The sequence below is a fragment of the Papaver somniferum genome, unplaced genomic scaffold (genome assembly GCF_003573695.1).
Source record: "Papaver somniferum cultivar HN1 unplaced genomic scaffold, ASM357369v1 unplaced-scaffold_12, whole genome shotgun sequence".
NCBI classification, from domain to species: Eukaryota; Viridiplantae; Streptophyta; class Magnoliopsida; order Ranunculales; family Papaveraceae; genus Papaver; species Papaver somniferum.
The window spans coordinates 938949-946227 of NW_020621047.1; the positions used below are offsets into that span (position 1 = coordinate 938949).

General features: G+C 37.5%; 1 long non-coding RNA gene and 1 other non-coding gene across 2 annotated transcripts; one reads left to right on the forward strand and one right to left on the reverse strand.

Annotated features, from left to right (window-relative positions):
* The first annotated feature begins 568 nt into the window (after positions 1–568).
* Positions 569–6228, forward strand: LOC113330883. Its single transcript, XR_003350572.1, has 6 exons — positions 569–1244; positions 2842–3129; positions 3257–3330; positions 3441–3560; positions 5303–5492; positions 5980–6228. It is a non-coding gene; the product is annotated as an uncharacterized LOC113330883 (long non-coding RNA).
* A 467-nt stretch (positions 6229–6695) lies between these two features.
* Positions 6696–6769, reverse strand: TRNAV-CAC. Its single transcript has one exon. It is a non-coding gene; the product is annotated as a tRNA-Val (tRNA).
* Positions 6770–7279: the final 510 nt, after the last annotated feature.

The window sequence follows — 7279 nt, forward strand, 5'->3', positions numbered from 1 at the left end:
CTTTATGAAATGATGGTGGGTTTGTTTGTAGAATTCACGATTTCGAGGAATTTTATAATCACATAGGATTACAATTTCCGGGATTCAGGTACATCCCTCGTGTATTTGGTAACTCAGTTAAAATTCTTAAGATTCATAGAATATCTTGTTTTAAAGTGCATATACTTTTTGGCACTTAAGATTGCATACAGAGGGAATTTAGAGTTAAAAATAGTAGGTCCATAAATTTCTTGATAAGATTCCCAGCAAATTTTAGGAGGAGAGGTCGGATATTGAAACGTGATTCCATTGGATCTGGGCAACCAAATATACTGAGTGTAACGTAATTCCACCTAATCCGACCCATGGATCCCACCTTTGAAATTTTACATTCAAACCCACCTTGACCTAACTTTATCCCCACGAACCTATCTTAAACTGGTTCCACAACCGGGTTCGTTCTAGCTGCACCGGGTCAAAAGCGTGTTATGTTCAAACCCGTTTGGGTTGGTTATAACAGGTTCGGGTCGGATCAATCTCTTCTATTTAAAAAACCCAGAATCGGAGTTTGATACAGACACTCCGAAAATCATCTTCTTGTGAAAACCTAGGGTTCCATCCAATGAATCCCTGTAATGAAACCAAACCAAGGGTTTATCAAATCCATCGATTCAATCTCATCAAAAAAGAGGAATTTCTACTCGTTAAATGATCAAACAACAAGATGATCTTCTTCAAGATCTGATTAAATAATAAGATCAGAGGCCGAAGAAGACATTGAAAAATTGTTGATGAAGAGGAAGAATGTCAAAGTGTTGGTTTTCAGAGCCTTTTGGAAGAGTAAAGGTGAGATTGAGAAGAAGATGGGGAAGTTGATGGGAATTAGGGGTTTTGGAAGGTCAGTTTCAGCTAGTGAGTGCTTCAATTTCATTTTATTTTTCTAAGGGAACTTGATGATAATGGTTTGATTTTTAAGCAAATTAGGGGGTTTATACTAATATGAATTGTAGCACTTTTGTGATCTTGGGGTATTTCAATGACAATGTGGGAATTTGTTTAGTTTGCTTGCTGAAATTTAACATAGAAGACAAGTCATGGAGTAGAACCAGTAAGCAGTTTGGATGAAATGGGTATTAAAGATGAATGACTATGTGGGATTTATGAATATGGACATCTGATATTCAACAAGGGAGAGATGTGATTGCTCAAGCTCAACCTGGTACTGGGAAAACTTATGTTTAAATCGTTGAAACTTCTAATTCAAAGTATGTTCTAAAACTCTAACCCCAGTTTTTGTTATCAAGTTTCTTTTTCCATGGGGTTTTGGTTTGTTTTAGGGGGTTTGTTTTGATTTCTTGATTTAACTAGATAATTGAGTCAAATATTTCAAAGTAAATACTAGAAATAAGGTGTTTGAATAGTCCGCCGCTGCAGGAACCTCCAGCACCATTCATCATAAGCATACCAGCATCATATAACCAAACCACCAAAAATTACCACTGTCCAGCACCAATAACATCATCCACCAGAACCGTCAGTGCCAGCCCCATCCAAGAAAATTACCAGCACAACCGCTACCATTCACATCACCTAAAATTACCAGCGGGTCAGCACCAATGACACCACACAGACCATCACCAATTCTAGTGGTGGTTCTGGTAGTGCCAGTTGTTGTTGGAGGCTGACAATTTTGGTTTGTGGTTATGGGTTGGGGTTCTGGTGATGGGAATTGTGGTTGGTGTTGTGGTGGTTGTCGGTTTCCAGTCAGGGACGGAGGCAACAAGGGACAAATGGGGTCCCAAGACCCCACTTGATTTTGAACTTCGGCTAGAATAGGCTTGATGTTTCCGTAATTTTAACTGAGTTGTGGGGGCAAACATTGTGGTAGAGTTGAAACTTCTATAGCTAATGGGGTCATAGTGCAACTAATACCGGTTTAAATCTCGTTTTATCACCCGACTAGCTCTCTAAATTAAATTAAAAACAACAAATGGACCATGTATGAGATTCCTTGAGGATGGCTTGGACTTAAAACGTATCGTTTTACACTCTGGGCAACATTTCCAATAACATTATAGACATTAGGTGGACTGAAGCAAAGTTCTATTATATCACTACCTTGGTAGTAATCAACCTAGCTAAGTAGGTAAATCAGATTTGCAGTCAGAACTATACACACCATTTGCTGAATATTTATAGGTCTGCATTGAACTGATAAAACTTAAACCAGTGTCATTGCGATATTGTGTAAAGTTGATAATGCTTCTTTTTCTCATTAATATATAATTTTTCTCTGTCTGTTATATTAAGTTTGTTCATTTTGATATTTTTCATTCTATATATCGAGTACCCTCTCTGTAAGCAAGTCACAGTCGTCCACTGGTATTGCGACCCGTTCTAAAAAAAATTACGCGGCCTTCGGCCGCCTACCCAATTAGTAACATTCTAACCGTAATGTACCCAAGAAAAAAATTACGAGTATATTCATGCTTCGGTGGTTTCCGCAAGTTTATCTAGTTTTAATACTAGTGCGCGTGGTTTTGTAGTACCTTGAACTGTAATTTAGAACTAGTTTAGAAAATCATTTGGTAAACGGCGCCGAACAAATTTATTTGACCCCACGATCTAAAAGCGCTGGCTCCGTCACTGTTTCCAGTGGTTGTTCTGGTAGGTGTTGGTGTTTTTGGTGGATGCTGTTGGTCTACTGAAAACATCTTATTCTTTGTTTTGTTTTGGTCTCTTTCCATGGATTTCTCAATAAGTTTGAATTTTTGATTTTGTTGGGTTGTAATCCTCATTAAATTTTTGAATGTTCTTTCTTTGAATCTCTGATTAAATTTGGATCTTTGATTCTGTGTTCAGGTTTCAAGCTTTGATTTTGTAACCAAAAAGTGAATTATCAACACAAACTGAGAAAGTTATATGAATATTCAAGCTCATGCTTGTATTGGAGGTCAAAGTGTTGGTGAAGATGCAAGTAAATGAGAGAATGGAGTTCATGTTGTATCCGGTACACCTGGGAAAGTTTGAGATATGATTAAGAAAAGATCGTTACGCACTATCAAATTATTAACACTTGATGAGATGTTGAGTAGAGGTTTTAAAGATCAAATCTATGACGTTTACAGATATCTTCCAACAAAACTTCAGGTACAAATTAAGGATTTCACTGTAGCTGTTTCTTTCTTTCTTGTGCACTGATAGAAAAGGTTTCATGATGATTGCCGTTAATATTCATCTTATGTTTGCATAATTTCGGAAACACTTCCTCATGAAGTACTGGAGATCACTAGCAAGTTCATGACAGAACCTGTGAGGATCCTTGTAAAACGTGATGAATTGACCTTGGAGGTATGTATCTAACTTATCTTAGTTAGGCTTCTGTTACATGTCTGAGATATTATGTCGGTGTGTTAATTATTTGGTTATTAATTCGTGTATCTTTTGGTTTGCTTTGTCAGGGTGTCAAACATTTTTGTGTTGCTGTTGAAAAAGAAGAATGAAAATTTGATACTTCATGCGATCTTTATGATACTCTGACGACCACTCAAGCTGTTATTTTCTGTAACACGAAGAGGAAGGTAACGCCTGTCTGTCTTTTGTGGTGTATGTTTATGTAGTGTCTGTGAATTGCGCTGACTCCGATCCATCACCTAGAATGTAGGCAATTCCTTAGGGCAATGGTAAGTAGTACATACCTAAGTACTATTTACCCCACCATTTTCATGTCAGATGATCATATTGGTGTCAGTCACCTCGTCATGTGCAATACAGATAACATCGAATCCTTGCCCCCAAATCCCTCCCCTGATGTGTCGTCATGTTATTGGCCCAATTAAATGCTAGTGGACCCCCTGTTTGCTCCAGGAGGTAGGTGGCGACACATCATGGGGGAGGGAATTGGGGGGTGTCAAGCAAAGTCGAGATAGGATTATTTTACTGAAGACTAGTAGACTGCATGTGTGCGGCACGTGTTTTTGGAGTTGAATGTATATTTTTGTTCCTTAGTGTTCTGAGTATACAGATTTTACTAATTTGACCTCAAATTATTTTCACTTCTTTCTTGTATGTGGAGATATTTAGAGATGACAATGAAGAAGGTTCCGAGTTTATGTTGTAATTTGTTTTGTTTTGCTAAATGTATGAAATTTAACTTAGAAGGTGGTACAATGAATCTATACCTTTTCATTTTAGGGTTGAATTCCGTTTTTAGATTGATGTCACTGTGAATTAGAGTGTATATTTTCTCAGCTGTGTGGATGTGGCAATTAGAATTGGAATGGACTAAATTCCTTTAGTGTAAAATGTCGTTAGAGTAGGGTGAATCATATTTGTGGTTATTTAATTTTGATCATACTTGGGTAATTCGGATGGAAAAAACAGTGATAGAGCTGCCATTTTGTGGATTTTTTTTTCTGTTCATAAATCGTCAATTACTGTTTACGGGATACAGAAAAGTTAAATGCCTACAGAAGATGTCTTTTTAACTTAAAAGCTTTTAGGTTTCTCTTACCAGCTGGATGGTTCAAATGAGAAGTACTCTTTTTTTTTTTTTTTTCATTTTCTTTTCTATTTGCTTTAGTTGCTACACACAACATGTTGGACACAGATGTTATGTTACTGGTCATGGTGTTCAATTGCTGAACTCAAGCTAGAGGTTAAATTTTACTGTTTCCACTAGTGGCTATGGAGGGGTTTCCTATAAACATAAGAGGTAAAAATGTTGGTAAAGTATAAGGAAGTTAGAGGATGGAGTTCATGTTGTTTCTAGACTACCACGCAGAAAATTTCAGCTAGTGAGTGCTTCGATTTCAGTTTTATTTCGTTATGTTTTGATTTCAGTTGAGTTAGTAATGTTGTTAGGATCGAATTACGGGTTTGTTCTAACAAGAACAATAGCTCCTTTTGCGATTTTGGGGTATAAAATTTGGAGTAGTTTTTATTACAATGACAATGAAAGAGCTCACAGACTTTATGTCAGAATTTGTTCTGTTTGCCTAATGTGTGGAATTTAACATAGAAGATGTTACTATGAACCTACATTTTTTTTTAAATTATAGAATTTTTGTTCGATTGGTGTCATTGTGAATAGATATATGCTCAGCTGTGTGGTGATGGGAAACTAGAATCCATATGGACCAAATCCGTTCAGTGTAAAATGTCGTTGAAGTAGGGTATTCTGTGGTTATCATAGTTATGCTTCCGGTATGTGTCTGGGATGTTATCTCGGTGTGTTAATTATTTGGTTATTTGTTCATGAGGCCTTACAAAGTTACGTGGATATGTATTATATTATATGCTAATTTCACTTCCTCATGAGCAGGTTGATTGGTTAACTGAGAAGATGTGCCGCTATAACTACAGTCTCCTCAATGTTTGAGACATGCCTCAGATGGAGCAAAATGCAATCATGAAAGAGTTCAGATCCGTGGACACCCATGTTCTGATAACAACTGATGTATGGGGTCGTGGAATTGATGTTCAACAGGCGAGTCTTTCAGCTTGGATTTGAGGTTTGTCTAAATTACAATGCTAATTTATTTGATTATAGTTTGTGGATCCATATTATATTTATTATCTTTTATAATAACTAGTTAAATCCATTTGTCAGTATGTGGAAATTATGGTACAGTCGGATGTGGTGTATAGTTTAGTGAATCCAAACAGTTTTAGATGAATTTGGTTACAATGTTCGGTTGCAAACCCTTCCATGGTCTTATTGTATTGGAATCGTGTACTCTATCCAAATATATCAGAAATTAAATCCTATAGTTATTTTTGTTAAAGGAATTTGGTTGACATGCCTCTGCTACCACTTACGCCTTTTAGGTGTTCTTGGTTATCAATTATGACCTTCCAAACAATCGTGTGAACCTTGCATTCATCGGATTGTCCGGCCAGGTCGTTTTGGGCGCAAACACCAAGCTCTCATTTTTTCGTATAATAAGTTTCCTGTTTATCTCATGCTAAACATGAATCTGTATCGGTTGTTATCTGCAGGGTGTTGCAATAAACTTGTCGCCAAGTGATTATTAATGATTCTTCGAGACATAGAGCAGCACTACAGTACTCAAACACATCAGATGGCAATGAACATGGCTGATCTAATATAGATGGCCTAGATGATGCCAAGCAAGTATTCTGGATTGTTTTAGTTCTTCTGTATTCTGGATTGTGTTTTTTGCTTTTTTTTCTTTCAGATGTATATTTCAATGACAATGTGAGAATTTGTTTCGTTTGCTTAACTTACACTTTCTTAAACCCAACAAGGAACGTTGGACATCTTCTGTTCAACTAGGTAGAGATGTGACTGCTAAAGCTCAACCTGGTACTGGGAAATTTTTTGCTGAAACTTCTAACTCAGTAAGTTCTGAAACTACGGATGGGGGTTCATTGGCATTTGCAGGTTGTGGTTGGTGTTATGGGTGGTTGTGAGTGGTTGTTCTGGTAGGTGTTTGGTGGTGGTTGATGCTGTTGGTCTACTGAAAACAGCTTAGCTTATTCTTTCTTTCCTTTTTGCCACTTTCCCTGGATTCACGGTTTGTAGATTCAACAGAAACAAAAGTTAGAAATATATGGATTATATTAGGGCACCATATTTGATCGACTTGGCAACGCATAACATCTTATGTTTTAAGAGATGCAATCACAACTCTGTTGTAACAAAAGCGATTACTTTTTTTTTTTGAAGCATGAAGATAAAATAATACTCAAAATGTCTGAGCCCAGGTTCGAACTGGGGACCTCTAGTGTGTGAGACTAGCGTGATAACCGACTACACCGCCCAGACTGCTAACTTTTGCCTTGTTGATGGGCTGAGACAGGAAAGAGGGTTTCCGTAAAAGTTGAAACTAGGGACCTTTGGGAGTGAAGGGTAAATGAAGAAGCACCGTCCATCTCAATCTTTTTGCCAGTCTTATTCCTGCGATCATAAGAATACAAACGGGTGAAGCTTGCCGACTTTTCCCATCGCCGCAATTCAAACATTATTTTGTCAGTACTTCCAGCAATTGCAGAACCGCCTACCCCATTGTCACAACAAAAGGGTAGTGTGATAGTCTCTGAGCTCCAATTATGTCCATTTCCTCGACAATTTTCTAGTTTTCTGTTAGCTCCTTCATCTAACATCCATAACTTCACGACGCAAGGTTCCATCCGATATAGTAGAGCTACATGTGTACCCAAAACTAGCATATCTATAGGTAGCCTATACTTCCCATCACGAGGCTCGTCGAGGATGAAATTAGGAATCGGGATAACTCTATACTTTTCACTTCCAACATCAAATGCAACTATGACG